The sequence below is a fragment of the Schistocerca gregaria genome, chromosome 4 (genome assembly GCF_023897955.1).
Source record: "Schistocerca gregaria isolate iqSchGreg1 chromosome 4, iqSchGreg1.2, whole genome shotgun sequence".
Taxonomy (NCBI): domain Eukaryota; kingdom Metazoa; phylum Arthropoda; class Insecta; order Orthoptera; family Acrididae; genus Schistocerca; species Schistocerca gregaria.
In genome coordinates this window covers 735,741,829-735,759,431 of record NC_064923.1, presented here as the reverse complement: position 1 = coordinate 735,759,431, position 17,603 = coordinate 735,741,829, and the positions used below count along the sequence as shown (strand labels likewise).

At 43.5% G+C, this 17,603-nt stretch overlaps 1 protein-coding gene across 1 annotated transcript in view; it reads right to left on the bottom strand.

The window, feature by feature from the left end:
* LOC126267893 (uncharacterized) overlaps nt 1–17,603 on the bottom strand; it is a 900,836-nt gene that overhangs the window by 329,856 nt on the left and 553,377 nt on the right. The window lies entirely within an intron of this gene.

Here is a 17,603-nt window from a genome sequence, read left to right as displayed (position 1 = left end):
TACAGCATCACGATGATCGCATCCGTGTTTGGCGACACCGCTGTGAACGCAGATTGGAAACGTGTATTTGTTATCGCCATTCTGGTGTATCATCCGGCGTGATGGAATGGGGTGCCATTGGTTACACGTCTCGGTCACCTCTTGTTCGCATTGACTGAACATTGAACAGTGGACGTTACATTTCAGATGTGTTACGACCCGTGGCTCTAACCTTCATTCGATCCCTGCGAAACCCTACATTTCAGCAGGATTATGCACGACCTTATGTTGCAGGTCCTGTACGGGCCTTTCTGGATACAGAAAATGTTCGCCTGCTGCCCTGGCCAGCACATTCTCCAGATGTCTCACCCATTGAAAACGTCTGGTCACTGGTGGCCGAGCAACTGGCTCGTCACAATACGCCATTTACTACTCTTGATGAACTGTGGTATCGTGTTGAAGCTACATGGTGAGCTGTACCTGTACACGGCATCCAAGCTCTGTTTGACTCAATGCCCAGGCGTATCAAGGCCGTTATTACGGCCAGAGGTGGTTGTTCCGGGTACTGATTTCTCAGGATCTATGCACCCAAATTGCGTGAAAATGTAATCAGATGTCAGTTCTAGTATAATATATTTGTCCAATGAATACTCGTTTATCATCTGCATGTCTTCTTGGTGTAGCAATTTTAATGGCCAGTAGTGTATAAAAAAATTCAATTTTAAAAATGTTCACTAAAATTGACCTTTATCATCATAGTAAGCAACGAACACAATAACAATTGGCAAAAAGTAAACAATCAATTGTTTTAAGGAGTCGATTCCTCTTTGGAACCACTGAGACATGTTGTATTCAATCACCCATCATTTGTCAAGGAGATATGTTTGAAATAAATTTCCAATTTTTCCTAGACACAATCCCACATGTCGAAACTTCCACTATCTCATAACGCCTATGTTCCGGCATGAAGACAAGCGCAGGCACGAAGATAAAGAAGGTAACCCCAGAGAAGGCTGTGAGACGACATCGACCAATAGCACGGTGACTAGAACCGCGCCATGACAGGAGCGGCCTCTGTCCGCCAGCCTCAGCGGACTGTAGAAGCCGGACACAGGTAGACCCGGACTAGAAAACACGCACTATAAGAGAGGCACTAGAAGAGCCGTTACTTGTGACCTATACGAACTTGTGTGAATTATTTGCATGGATGTTGTACCTAGCGAAGGGCACTGATTATTTCGATGTCGCCATTTGCTTGCGACCCAAAGTTAAGTATTGTCAATCTACTTTACTGTAGTAAAAACCCTTAATGTGATTTGCTTGAATCGTAGTTTAGCTATACGAGAAAGCAGCATCCTTTAGGCACCCTATAAGAGACGAGTGGGCAGGACACCACAGCCTAAAACAAACTATAGTCCTAAATAACAAGCTAAAGTGGTCCTGCAATTTAAGAAAATTATATCAAAAGTACATACTGCTTCCGTGGCTTGATTTCGAAACCACTCATAAAAGAACAGCACAAACTCAAATTTACGTTACAGTACCTGTAGATATACTTACTTTCACGTTCAATTGTCTCCTCTTTATGATCATTATACAAAGAACAACATGTTACAATCTCCTAGAATCATGTAGAAGAGTAGTTAAGTCCCATAGTGCTCAGAGCCATTTAATCATCTCCTCTCGGTTCCAGACTCGCCTCTGTTAAGCATCCTAGGAGATTCTCTCGCTCTCACTCCATTAAAAGTGACTTGCTGGACCTCAGCCCACACTGTTGTCAACGTCCTGAGCGAGCAACGGAAGCCACATTTCAGTCAGAGTTGGTGATAGCACCCCTGCCACGACGCGACAAGGCATGCAGTACCGCTTCGAGCGATAGCCCCAGAGCTCGTCAACAACTACAGAACACAGCACGGGACATTAAACGCTAACCGCTCCGTCCTTCCCTCCGAAAGGTGGAGTCTGCTGCTTAGTCAGAAAGAGTGCTGTGTGGCTGGAGGGGCATTGGGCAGGTCCAGGAGACGGCCGCGGAGAGATCTCGCGCGCCTGCCGAGCCGCCGACAGACGTCCAGACAGGGGAACACGACGGCGCGATACGGCGATCACCCCTGGCTTGGGAGAGCTGGGGCTGATAGGCTGGAGTGCGCGGCCGTGTCCGGCGGCGGCCGCTCATCCATTAGTCAGGCCGGCGCGCACTGGCGCCAGTCGCAGTGGCGGGGCAGGGGCGGCTCTAGGCTGGCGCCACCGGGGACTCTCCCTCTGGACTAAACGGGACACGCGGCCGACATCCTTCCCCTCGTGTTCACGTCCTTTGGAGACCCGCCACACCAGCGTGTTGCACGCCAGCCGAAACAAAGCCACGAGGAAATGGTCCGATCCGCCATGTCGAAGCATAAAGGAAGGAAGGAAGCCGGCCGGTGTGGCCGAGCGGTTCTACGCGCTACAGTGTGAAACCGCGTGACCTCTACGGTCGCAGGTGGGAATCCTACCTCGGGCATGGATGTGTGTGATGTCCTTAGGTTAGTTAGGTTTAAGTAGCTCTAAGTTCTAGGGAACTGATGACCTCAGATGTTAAGTCCCATAGTGCTCAGAGCCATTTGAACCATTTTTTGAAGGAAGGAAGGAAGGAAGATTGCATTTAACGTCCCATCGACATCGAGTCATTAGAGACCGACGGTTAAAATGGCACCGAGCACTATGGGTCTTAACATCTGAGGTCATCAGTCCCCTAGAACTTACAACTACTTAAACCTAACTAACCTAAGGACATCACACACACCCATACCCGAGGAAGGATTAGAACCTGCGACCATAGCGGTCACGCGGTTCGAGACCACTCGGCCACCTCGGCCGGCCATTAGAGACGGAGCACAAGCTCGTATTGTGTGAAGGATGGGGAAGGAAATCGGCCCTGACCTTTCAAACGAACCGTCCCCAGCATTTGCCTGGAGCGATTTAGATAAGTCACGGAAAACCGCCGGACGCGGGTTTTAGCCACCGCCCTCCCGAATGCGAGTCCACTGTGCTAACTACAGCACCACCTCGCTCGGTATATCGAAACATGCCCTGAAATTTCTTATATAGGGAGAACAAACACTGCAAGTATTTGAAAAAATGTTGAATACTTTTGTATTTGCAGTTCCCTAAGTGGTTGGAGAAATAGCGGACTGCGCAAGCGCAACGTGGCAGGCGCTGCCCATGTCTTTGGTCGACGACGCATCGGTAAACGGGTAACACGACTCGGCGCCGCGATCGTAATCTGTAAAGCGAATTTCAGTTTTCGTTGATAGTTTGTTTAAAAGAATTGTCCACAGTTGTATGTATATATGTATGTATGTATGTATTGAACTCGGGACCTAGAAACGACGGAGAGGCTTCGTCCCCGCCGTAGCCCTCAGTGGTACACAACCCCTCAACAGGCTACAGCAGTCTACTCACCTCACCGCCGCCCCACACCCAGGGCTATTGTGCGGCTCGGCCCCCAGTGGACCCCCTTGGGAATGTCTCATTCCCGACGAGTGTAACCCAATGTTTGCGTGATAGAGTAATTATGGTGAACGCGTACTTGGAGACAGTATTTGCGCAGCAGTCGCCTACATAGTGTAGTTGTGGCGGAATAAGGGGAACCAGCCCGAATTCGCCGAGGTAGACGGAAAGACAGCCTTAAAAACCATCCACAGGCTGGCTGGCACATCGGACCTCGACACTAATCTGCTGGGCGGATTCGTGACGGGGAGCGGCACGCCTTCCCGCTCGGCAAGCAGCGCGTTAGACAGCACGGTTAGCCGGGCGGGTTGTCCATAGTTACTGTGTTCACTCAAATCTTCAATTCATTCAACATCCAAAATAAATACCAGTTGTTTTGGGCGGTCGCGTAAGTGTTAACCGTGGAGATAAAACTAATAATTAACATTCAGCGTGTTTAAAGCTTAATGTTAAGCAGTGTGCAAACCGAGTTGTGCTGCATAGAACCTGACCGTAAAGTGTATAAACGAAAGAAATACTTACACGAAGTAATAAGTACATGCCAAAATGAAACTCGCAAAAGAGTGAAAGACAAACTACCAGAAAGATTTACTGTACATGGTGGCCGCAAAGTCCCATTACCATCCGCCCCACAATTAACAACCACCACCAACCCCAAAACTTAGCAAATAACAAGAACAACAGTTCTTTACAGGACTTTTCTTGAGATATGAACCACATACAACAGCACGTGACAAGCAGTGCACCATTACCAATGAAGAACTACTAGCCTGCCCCCTCCGAATCGCAGCTGAGGTGAGCATTGCTACTTAAGCAGATTCAAGAAATCATACAGCATATGAAGTCGCAAAACACCGATGTTTATTTGAAATGAAGGTGTAGAGGAGATGCTATTAACTCGTAGCTAAAGTGAAGTCGCAGAACATCGATGTTCATCTCAAATAAAGGTATAGAGGAGATGATATTAACTCGTAGCTGAAGTGAAGACGGAGTTAGCTGTTATGTCCACATCTCCTCTGTCTAACGCACATCGGTCAGGTTTCGTGAAAGAAAAGCGGGTAAACCGCAGTTTATCATTTCGAGGCGAAAAACAGAGACCGTTTTTCAGTCGGTTAACGCTATGATATACAGGGTGTTACAAAAAGGTACGGCCAAACTTTCAGGAAACATTCCTCACACACAAATAAAGAAAAGATGTTAGGTGGACATGTGTCCGGAAACGCTTAATTTCCATGTTAGAGCTCATTTTAGTTTCGTCAGTATGTACTGTACTTCCTCGATTCACTGTCAGTTGGCCCAATTGAAGGAAGGAAATGTTGACTTCGCTGCTTGTGTTGACATGCGACTCATTGTTCTACAGTACTAGCATCAAGCACATCAGTACGTAGCATCAACAGTTTAGTGTTCATCACGAACGTGGTTTTGCAGTCAGTGCAATGTTTACAAATGCGGAGTTGGCAGATGCCCATTTGATGTATGGATTAGCACGGGGCAATAGCCGTGGCGCGGTACGTTTGTATCGAGACAGATTTCCAGAACGAACGTGTCCCGACAGGAAGACGTTCGAAGCAATTGATCGGCGTCTTAGGGAGCACGGAACATTCCAGCCTATGACTCGCGACTGGGGAAGACCTAGAACGACGAGGACACATGCAATGGACGAGGCAATTCTTCGTGCAGTTGACGATAACCATAATATCAGCGTCAGAGAAGTTGCTGCTATACAAGGTAACGTTGACCACGTCACTGTATGGAGAGTGCTACGGGAGAACCAGTTGTTTCCGTACTATGTACAGCGTTTGCAGGCACTATCAGCAGCTGATTGGCAACCACGGGTACACTTCTGCGAATGGTTCATCCAACAATGTGTCAATCCTCACTTCAGTGCAAATGATCTCTTTACGGATGAGACTTCATTCCAACGTGATCAAATTGCAAATTTTCACAATCAACATGTGTGGGCTGACGAGAATCCGCACGCAATTGTGCAATCACGTCATCAACACAGATTTTCTGTGAACGTTTGGGCAGGCATTGTTGGTGATGTCTCGATTGGGCCCCATGTTCTTCCACCTACGCTCAATGGAGCACGTTATCATGATTTCATGCGGGATACTCTACCTGTGCTGCTAGAACATGTGCCTTTACAAGTACGACACAACATGTGGTTCATGCAAGATGGAGCTCCTGCACATTTCAGTCGAAGTGTTCGTACGCTTCTCAACAACAGATTCGGTGACAGATGGATTGGTAGAGGCGGACCAATTCCATGGCCTCCACGCTCTCCTGACCACAACCCCCTTGACTTTCATTTATGGGGGCATTTGAAAGCTCTTGTCTACTTAACCCCGGTACCAAATGTAGAGACTCTTCGTGCTCGTATTGTGGACGGCTGTGATACAATACGCCATTCTCCAGGGCTGCATCAGCACATCAGGGATTCCATGCGATGGAGGGTGGATGCATGTATCCTCGCTAACGGAGGACATTTTGAACATTTCCTGTAAAAAAAAGTGTTTGAAGTCACGCTGGTACCTTCTGTTGCTGTGTGTTTCCATTCCATGATTAATGTGATTTGAAGAGAAATAATAAAATGAGCTCTAACATGTCAAGTAAGCGTTTCCGGACACATGTCCACATAACATATTTTCTTTCTTTGTGTGTGAGGAATGTTTCCTGAAAGTTTGGCCGTACCTTTTTGTAACACCCTGTGTTCATATACAACAATAACAGTGATAAGTATGAGTAGGATGTTTCCGCAATTTATACAGGAAACTCAAACTATATCAGGAATAAAAATTTGAAAAAAGCTCTTCATTGGGGAAAATCTTATAGTCGAGCTATCAAAATCTGAAAAATTGGAAGAGAATAAGTTTCAGTATTACACCCGAAACGTCATTTTACGATTTGCAGAAAATAATTCATTACTTTTGCTGCACTCTTGGCCTGGAGCTAAGGACACGTTTGTCTTTCAGGAGTATACCGAAAACACTGTTTATATAATTCGGACTCCACCCACGACAACCAATGTGATTCTCGATAAAAAAAAAATGTCGACTGTAGAAAGCATTAATAAGGAAACTGTCGGACAATATAATTTCCGATAGCTCTGTGTCATGTGAGATTTATCAGGAGAACAGTATTCCTAAATTTCAGTCTTTCGTGCATTTTCAGTTTGCATTGGCACGTCTTACGAATTGCACAGTGTGCAGCAAATTGCGCAGAGCAACAACTAGGCCCATTTCTTACCCACCGCAATTCTCTCTAAATGAAACTAGTAATTATTCGGAAGTGCTTGAAAGGATAAATGTTTTTTCGTCAAGTGGACCTGGTGTAAGGAAAACCTTTTCTTTCATCATTCAAATGACATTCGCTTTACTGGGTCGAACATGGAGAACAAACACTAATCTGTCCCGTTATTAGCAAAATATACATTATTCAAAAATATCGTAAGAACTCTGCTACAAGAATTATTATAAAATTATGCACGTGTAAGAAATACTTTATTTCAGTAAATTATACTCACAATTGATGTAAGTCGTCTGTAATGTAACGTCAAACACTGCCTCGATTAATTTTTCTCCCCTAGTCACCTTCGTGAGAATTACAGGTAGAAGGGTTTAGCTGTCGATATGAACAGCGTGCAGTTAAAAAATTGATACATGAGTTTTGTGTGTGATTTAGGTGCTTCAGATTCGTCACTCTATTCACACTACGCTCTCTAGTCACGGCCAATCGGTTTAGAAACCGCGGTCATGAGCGATTCATCGTGAGACAAAACCGAGTAGCTTCAATAATTTAAAATAAGTGCTTGCAGTGTGTCTTAGGAGCTAAAATTTTGACAGTACATTTCTTTTCCTGTATTCTTGCTGCATTAAAAAAATTTCAGAGTGGGCTTTGAGGGGTCAGATTGGACCATTCCCTTGTCAGAGTAATGGAACAGTTTCTACACAGGATTCTGCAGTTATACAGCAAGTTTCGTCGATCTACAGTCTATCAGGCACAATGGAGAACAACAATTAATACAGGCTTATTTAGATAAGTTGCTCACCTCAGATATTTCCTGCAGCTCGGAAGATATTGTATTCCATTTTCACCCAAATAAAGTCTGAATAAGTCCTCATTAAATTACATATGGTCTCTCTTCACATGTGTGTTAATTACACAGAGATCAGTATCAACTACGTCTTTTTACATAGAATGATAGTAACCAATCTTCCTTCAATCACAAATCGTGATTTTTTTTACAGTACACGACGCATTTCGAGCCCTGGAATCTCATCTCCAGGTGCGTAATATCCCTACGTCATTTTCTGAATTTAGGTTACTACCGGCCCTGTAATGACAACATTGTTAGATTACAAGGTGACACACTATGAGCCGCGCAGTCTAAGGCGCCATGTCACGGACTGCGCAGCCCCTAGCACCGGTTCGTGTCCTCCCTCGGGCATGTGTGTGTGTGTGTGTTGTCCTTAGCGTAAGTTAGATTAAGTAGTGTGTAAGCCTAGGGACCGATGACCTCAGCAGTTTAGTCCCACAGGAACTTACCACCACCACCACCACCACCATATAATTTTCACAAAACTAAGACAAAAATAAAAGTTACTCACTGTTTCCTGCAGTGGTTACGCACTGTACTTAAAAATTATGTAACTACTGCTGGAAACAATAAGACATTTTTATTCTTGTGTAACGTTTGTTAAAATTTGAGTCATAATGCGCCATCTTGTGATATATCTATATGCTCTTGACAGAACCAGTAGTAGCCTAAATTCCAAAAATGATGTACACTGATCAAACTCGTGAAGACGACCCCTAAGGGTTTCGAAATGCATTGTGCATTGAAATAAAAATCTCTATTTGTGACTAAAGGAGGATGGCTTTTTTTATTTCTTTTATGTAACACGACAGCAGTGAACAAAATTGAGAGCTATGGTAATTTCTGCTGCTACTAACATAGTTCTAAAATGGACGAATTCCACAATGCTACACTCTTCAGAGACAGATTAGTGGTTTCGATGTAATTACAATACTTACAGATTAGAATTTGTCCGTACTGACCATGAAGCCGACAGCTGTCTTACGCAGAGGTCCGTGTTTATGGTACTGTTACGGCAGGCTGAGGGGTCGCTCTAGTTTGACGCAGCTTAAGATGGTCTGCTTTTTGAAACTGATACTAATCATGCACGGCTTCATTTCGCTGGACCGACACGCCAATTGAATGGTAAAGGACGTACTGTCTAGGCAACGGACGTGCTGTCTAAGGATGAGTCACTAATTAACTACAGTAACAGTTATGTCCCTTTCGCTGCCAGAGCACTAAAAGAAAGGTACTTGTCAAAAACAGAATAGATTTGCAAAACAGCGAAGTAGGTACTCGTAAATACCGTTAAATAATAACTTCACGTCATGGGTCTAATATCAACATATACACTCCAAAATTACATCGGCATAGCAACAAAAAATCACAAAAGAATATGACCATAAACACTTCTTTACAATACTCTTTATTTTGAGAGGTTACAGGCCTCTTGTGGCCCATTCTCCTCTGATTTTTCTCGTTTTCTTAATCGATATCATTTTATTAACGTGTCACAGTGGAGGCGGGCCAAGAAAGGTCATTTTTGTAAATGAAATTGGTAATGAGGACGTTATGGTCCGCTGAGCGACTGTCATAGAGGCACACAAATTATTTATCGACTATGACTACAATACACTAAGTTTTTCAAATCACTACGACTCGTATGATAAAGGGTGAAAATTATATGTGTGAAAGGCGATATTGTAACGCAGTGGGTATAACGTGATGCAGTGCTCAGACTATTGTACTGCAGTGTGGCTCTTTGTGTCTCCTGTGGGGTGCAGTAAATTATTAACGAACAACCAAATGAATAGCACCCAGAGGGAAATGTCCCGATGTACATTCCAAATTTCGGAGTGACATTAAGAAAGACTACAGTTCAAAGAACGACCTGACAACTAATAAGAATACTGGAGAATCTAAGGTTTTACACGTCACATTTTTCTTGTAACACTCTAAAACACATTTCAAACCTTTCACTGTCATTGGGGCATATGCATGTGTGCCACAGTAGGTTATCAGAGAACCAGTCAGAATATGCTGCACGTTACGTACAAAGTGTAAAATTGCTTAGTGCATTAATGGTTACACGCCCTAACACAAGTAGAAGGATCGATGTGACTGTCACATGAGACTTTCCAGTTTGCATGAAATGATAAAGAGTGTTCATTTGGAATAATCTACCGAAATGCTAAGCATTTATAATTATGATCCAAGTGTGTTTACAAATATATGTATATCATAAAAATACAAGATGATCAGTTTATTAGCACTGGCACATACTGCATGATTCAGCTGCCTCTACCAGTGGGTTGTATGCAACCCGCAACACTTTAAAAAACAACACTGTAGATTTTCGTATTCTCTCACTCACTAACACACAAATTTTTAGTCATAAACAGCACGTTTTGTACAAAATTTAATATAGTAGTTAAGCTTTGTACTGGAACACGTTCTTACTGGAGACCATGGTTTTCGAGCTGCTCAAGAAAAACGCTTTTGAAAATAACTTTTGTATTTCATCTTAAATAATTCAAAAACTACGGCCTCTGGCGGAAATGTATCCCAGTACAGAATTTAACTACATGAAATTTCCTTCAAAAACATGTTGTTGATTTTTTCTGTAATTTGTGCAAAACGGGAAAATCTTATTTGTGGTATCTGAAAGCACTGCAGGTTGCATAAACCCACCGCTAGGGTCAGCTGAATCAGTCACCCTGAATAGCAGACCCATGTCAAAATATCAGTGGGACACATGTGGTGTACTTATCCCCGCGTTGGAAACTTTGGAAAGTGAAACAGCGGATTTCTTTTCATATTGCGACAACGACATTAATTACAATAATTATAAATTAATGTTTCCCACTCCGAATAAAAACGTGTCAGTGAAAAGGTTAGATAGAACCATGCAGATTTTCTCATCTACCGCTCGTACGTATAAACGACGTTAAACTTGTATTGCTTTCGCTTATGACGACTCGCGCACGAAAGCACGGCAAATCGGCTCAGAGTTTTCTCCACTGACGGAGTTTTACTTTCTCTTTCATAGATAGCAGAAGCATTGGCAAGGTCGGCACGCCGCGAGTCGAAGTAATTACACAGCCGTCGCTCTTGTGGCCGGAGAGCACAGGTGTTTCATTTGCTGTCGTCCTAGGGAGTCAACAGGAAAGGTGCTATAGGCGTGTCCTATCATCGCAGGAACTTCATCTCAGCCACTCCGACCGCCACTAGCGTGAAATTAAAGTTATTTTAGAAATTAGTTAAGTCGTCGAGTGAAAGAGAAGAGGCCCTTGAAATGAAACATAACTGAGAATGGTAATTCCATTTTTCCATCACGTGTTGTTTTAGTCTCTGCTCGTACAATCTAGAAACGCATTGTATACACGTTAAGGCCACACCCTGTTCATGCCACAACAAAATGCAAAAATTATAGTGTACTCCAGGAGGTTTTGCCGAGTAGCTGTTTCCATTTTACGCGCAATATTCCGAGGACCGTCCCAGTCATCATCTTCAGGTGCTGCCAGTTTCCCTGTTACGTGTACTGGAAGCCCGGCTTCTAACCACACTGTCAGCTATCTCAAGCTCGCTCTTTATAGCCGAGTTCGATTCCCGATGCCCACAACGCCCTCTGACGCTCTTTTTTATTTTCAATACGCACTGATACTCCGCGAAATGCAAATTCTCTCAGCGTTTTCCAAATGTGGTGGATGTCATGTAGGGCGAGACTTTAATAAATTGAGTGCTGAACACTGAGCGTAATTTCGAGGCACTGCTCGGCGAAGATTTGCTTTGTTGTCTAATCATGTTTTTCGTTGATGTTTGCACTCACTTCATTAAAATATCGCCAGCCATCATATCCACCAGAGTTGATAAACGCTGAGAGAATTTGCGTTTTGCAGAGTATCGCCTTACCGCCAAGCATTAAATCGAAGCGATCCTGTTGGGCCATTTGGCGGCTGCTGTATCCGGTGGTGGCGCTGAATTCCTTCTAATGCCTGGGTCCGTGTGACGAGCATCATCAGGAATGTCTTACGTAGCCTGGACACTGAAGTAATTGAATTGCCGGCAGTGAGTCCCGACCTAAATCCCATCGTGCATACGTGGGAAATTCTCTACAGACGTATGCGTGGTCGTCCTGTTTAACCACACTCTCCAAGAACTTTCACGGGCCCTCACTGCAGAAAGGGAAAGGATACCTGTATAGACTTATACAGGGCATGTCACGTACGTGTCAGGCAGTGATAAACTCTCACTGAGGGCATAAACATCACTGAAGCTCTCAAAATCCAATGAAAAGCACACAGGACGAAGGGATGAATGATTTTTCGACTTTGCTTTCGACACCTGTCGTACATTTGAGTTCTTTATATGTAAACGCGGTGGCCGAGCGGTTCTAGGCGCTACAGTCCGGAACCGCGCGACTGCTACGGTCGGAGGTTCGAATCCTGCCTCGAGCATGGATGTGTGTGATGCCCTTAGGTTAGTTAGCTTTAAGTAGTTCCAAGTTCTAGGCGACTGTTGACCTCAGATGTTAAGTCCTATAGTGTTCAGAGCCATTTGAACCAATTTTGTAAACGATCGAGGACGTAATAATTTTTGTTGCGTACTTCACTTTTGGAAGATAAGTATATAATTTAGTAACATACCCAGTCCTCAATTATTTCTCAATGAAGTATGACAGACGCCCAAACAAAAGTTCCGCCAATTATTTTGAGCAGTGTATGACCGCTCACTGACTGTACGTACAACATCTGAGGTACGTAATTTTAGAGATATTGAATTTAAATGATAAAAGGGGGAAATATAAAAATGCAGTAAATGAAACAGGCAAAAAAGAATACAAACGTCTCAAAAATGAGATCGACAGGAAGTGCAAAATGGCTTAGCAGGCATGGCTGGAGAACAAATGTAAGGATCTAGAGACATATCTCACTAGGGGTAAGGTAGATACTGCCTACAGAAAATTTAAAGAGACCTTTGGAGAAAAGAAAACCACTTGTATGAATATCAAGAGCTCAGATGGAAACCCAGTTCTAAGCAAGAAGGGAAAGCAGAAAGGTGGAAGCAGTATGTAGAGGGTATATACAAGGGCGATGTATTTGAAGACAATATTATGGAAATGGAAGAGGATGTAGATGAAGATGAAATGGGAGATATGATACTGCGTGAAGAGTTTGACAGAGCACTGAAAGACCTGAATCGAAACAAGGCCCCAGGGGTAAACAACATTCCATTAGAACTACTGACGGCCTTGGGAGAGCCAGCCCTGACAAGCTGGCCACGGTGGCCCAGCGGTTGTAGGCGCGTCAGTCCGGAAACGCGCGACTGCTACCGTCGCAGGTTCGAATCCTGCTTCGGGCATGGATGTGTGTGATCTCCTTAGGTTAGTTAGGTTTAAGTAGTTCTAAGTTCTAGGGGAGTGATGACCTAAGATTCCATAGTGCTCAGAGCCATTTGAACCATTTTTGAACCAGCCCTGACAAAACTCTACCATTTGGTGAGCAAGATGTACGAGAGAGGCGAAATACCCTCAGACTTCAAGAAGAATATAATAATTCAAATCCCATAGAAAGCAGGTGTTAACAGATGTGAAATTTACCGAACAATCAGTTTAATAAGTCACAGCTGCAAAATACTAACACTAATTATTTACTGACGAATGGAAAAACTGGTAGAAGACCAGTTTGAATTCTATAGAAATGTTGGAACACGTGAGGCAATACTGACCCTACGACTTACCTTAGAAGACATATTAAGGAAAGGTAAACCTACGTTTCTAGCATTTGTAGACTTAGAGAAAGCTTTTGATAATGCTGACTGGAATACTCTCTTGCAAATTCTAAAGGTGGCTGGGGTAAAATACAGGGAGCGAAAGGCTATTTACAATTTGTACAAAAACCAGATTTACAATTTGTACAAAAACCAGATGGCAGTTATAAGAGTCGAGGGACATGAAAGGGAAGCAGTTGTTGGGAAGGGAGTAAGACAGGGTTGTAGCCTCTCCACGATATTACTCAATTTGTGTATTGAGCAAGCAGTAAAGGATACAAAAGAAAAATTCGGAGTAGGTATTAAAATCCATGGAGAAGAAATAAAAACTTTGAGGTTCGCCGATGACATCGTAATTCTGTCAGAGACACCAAAGGACCTGGAAGAACAGTTAATTGGAATGGACAGTGTCTTGAAAGGAGGATGTAAGATGAACAGCAATAAAAGCAAAACGATAATAATGGAATGTAGTCGAATTAAATCAGGTGATGCTGAGGGAATTAGATAAGGAAATGAGATACTTAAAGTAGTAGATGAGTTTTGCTATTAGGGGAGCAAAATAACTGATGATGGTCGAAGTAGATAGGATATAAAATGTAGACTGGCAATGGCAAGGAAAGCGTTTCTGAAGAAGAGAAATTTGTTAACATCGAGTATAGATTGAAGTGTCAGGAAGTCATTTATGAACGTATTTGTATGGAGTGTAGCCATGTATGGAAGTGAAATATGGACAATAAATAGTTTGGACAAGAAGAGAGTAGAAGCTTTCGAAATGTGGTGCTCCAGAAGAATGCTGAAGATTCGATGGGTAGATCACGTAGCTAATGAGGAGGTACTGATCTGAACTGGGGAAAAGAGGAATCTGTGGCACAACTTGACCAGAAGAAGGGATCGGTTGGTAGGACAAGTTCTGAGGCATCGAGGGATCACCAATTTAGTACTGGAGGGCAGCGTGGAGGGTAAAAATCGCAGAGGGAGACCAAGAGATGAATACACTAAGCAGTTTGAGAAGGATGTAGGTTGCAGTAGGTACTGGGAGGTGAAGAAGCTTGCACAGGATAGAATAGCATGGAGAGCTGCATCGAATCAGTCTCTGGACTGAAGCCCTTCAACAACAACAATTTTAGTTACTTCAAACACAGAAAATCACAGCACCGTCTATTTTTAACTGTACGTGGCTGATGAGGCTTACACGTGTACATTATCAGATTCAGCTTATCCACACTGTCCTACTTCGCCCGTAGCGCACTCGAATTGCGGCACTGCCAGTTTTGGTTATATCCTTGCCGAGTACAATGCAGCTGCGGGGGCCAGGTCACCGAGAACGAAACTGACGACAGCTTTACGAGCGGATAGCTGGGCGGCCTTTGTTCCAGCCCAGTGTTCCGAAACAGGGCCCTCCTCGGACGATCGCGAGGGCGGGCGGCCCTCCACTGTCACACAACTTCCGGCTCAGCGGCGGTAGTGAGCCGGCGCCCCCGGCTTATGTTAGAGCCATTAGAATTGCACATGAGGCTGCCCGAGAACGCGCCGAGCGGCTGTTTTCACGGGGGTGCCCGCCCGCTTGACAGCACCTTTGGGTTAATATGCGCAGAGTGCTCCAGTTCCGTCCGGACGAACAGAGAGCAGCGGAAACAGCTGCGTCGAATGTAGTACTCAACAAACGCGCAAGGGCCACTTCACCCCATCAGCGACAGCTTACACCGGCAACAGGCCCGTTACAGGCGATATAGTGACACCACAAAAACTGTCTCAAAGCTTCTACTCGGCACTAAAGTGCTCCAAGTCACAGACAAATTACCGGGTTAGCATACTGCAGAAGTAGCGCAGCCCTAACGCAGTGTGTATTACCATTGTCAGAAATACGAGGCTTGGAACTTTAATAGTGGCAACTATTTATTTACAGCTCGTACAAAATAGATACGTGTTTCAAACTTTTACTGACCTTCAGAGTAGTCACCAGCATTGTGTATAACTCGTTGCCAGCGATGTGGAAGTCGAAGGATACTCTTAGCAGTGCCAGTTGTGTTGACAGTTCGAGCGGCGCGGTCTATTGCCCGACGAATTTGTGCAGTTCTGAAGTGAATGCCGTGAAGGGTTTCCCTCAGTTTAGAAATAGAGTTGAACTCATGAGGGCTTAAGTAGGGGGAGTGCAGTAGGTGGTATAGCACTTAGCACCCCCATCAGTCACACAAATTAGTAACAGTTTGCACTGTACGTGCTTGAGCATTGTCCTTCACGTCATTCGCTTCAGAACTGCTACAAATTCGTCGGGCAATAGACCGCGCCGCTCGAGTTTCCAACACAACTGGCACTGCTACGACTTCCACATCGCTGGCAACGGGCTATGCACAGTGCTGGTGTCTACTTTGAAGGTCAGTAAAAGTTTGAAACACGTATCTATTTTGTACGAGCTGCAAATAAATCGTTGCCACTATTAAAGTTCCAACCCTCGTATTATATTACTGTACACCGTTGCGTGCTCATCCGCAACGAAGGAAAAAATGCGGTACCGCAGAAACTTCAGAGAAGTTTCCCTAATGAATAATACATTTATACAAACTTATTACGACGCTTCAGTAATTTACGATTTAACATCATTTCTCGTGGAACGCAAAATTTCCGCGATATAAACCTGACTAGAACTCCAACTTGCTCTGAATTAAGTAACGTCTGACAAAGGTCTAAATCGTAGAGTTTGCTTGCCCCCACACACTAAAAACTCCATAATGCCGACTCTATAGGTGAAAGTGGGTGAGGTTCAACATGAGGAGTAAAAACATGAAAAAATGCATAAATGCTTTGTTCAAGTTCAGTGCGAAGGGTCGCATATATGAAGATAACGCTGAGAATATTGTAGCTCATATCTGTCTCTTAGTCACTAATGCCAGTTACACAGCATAAAATACATTCTCAGAACATCTACAAATATACTACCAAGGGTGCATTCATCGCCACCTACGGCTGTTACCAATCGACGAATCAAGAATTGGAAAATAGCAGCAAGTGAGAAACAGATCAGTATGACTAAATTTGACCATTGAAGAACGAATTGAATTGAAACAACTGATAGACGGGAATGAACCGTAAAGGAAAAAATTATTACTTGTAATTAAAGGAACCTTTGGTAAATGCACGAAACGTTAGATGCTTCTATAACTTTAACATCACAAACACTAAAGCTGATGTGTAGTTTTTTCTTTAAATAACTTTGCTCACCAACATACGTTTCAAACACAATCATCAACTCTGATCAGCCTCAAAAGAAATCTGTTGGTCCTATTCGGCAGGCAACGGACACTATATACCACTACAGTTTCCGTCATAATACAACATAAAATAATACATGCGTGCTTACAAACCTTGGATGTTGAATCCATCCCACAAAAAAAGTCTCTCTCTCTCGCGCGCGCGCACACACACACACACACACACACACACACACACACACACGTAGAGAGAGAGAGGGGAGTCTGTCCGAATATTTCATTTCCATTTTATATTAAGCTTGACACTTAAGAAACAACGTATTTCATGTAAACTAAAGAAATACTAGTGCGACTTTTACCACTAATTTCAGTTTCACATATTTTCCACGGCATAGATTTGTTTCTGAACAGAAAAACAACGTTTGACGTATTGAAGTAGGTATGGCTATGCTTACGAATATCTCGAGCCGTGAGTTCACACATCTTTATAGTGGACCATTATATAACAGTAGAAGCACAAAACAATCCAAATTATTTAAGTGAAATTTGAAGATATTGTGCGAAAACTCAAGAGCTACGAAGAAATTACGAGATAAATAATCAGCACTAATATACCAGTTTCAGAAAAGAAAAAACAGAGAGCTGAAAATTATTTCTTGACGAAAAAAAATACTGGAAATTCTGTATTCAGTGTGGTGCTGAAAAAATATGAATCTGAGTATATGCAATGGTAAAAATACGTCTCCAACCAGGTTGCAATGAACTTCTGTATTCTACAAGGAAGGTATGAAATATATGAACAGCTGACTACCAAAACCCATGTGATTCCTCACTGACCGAGGCAAAGGAACGCTCCCTGCATAACGCCACTGGGAAAACGCAAGAATTTTATGCGTCTAAACTTAAAAACCATACGACATAAACGCCAAATTATTTTACATCGCAAACGCTGATACGAAGAAGATTATATTGTGGAAAATGAGACGAAAGTCAAATACACCACAATGTAACGAACCACTGTGACAAAATGCTGAAGACAACGATAGCTAATGTAAAAAACCAATATGTCGACATTATTG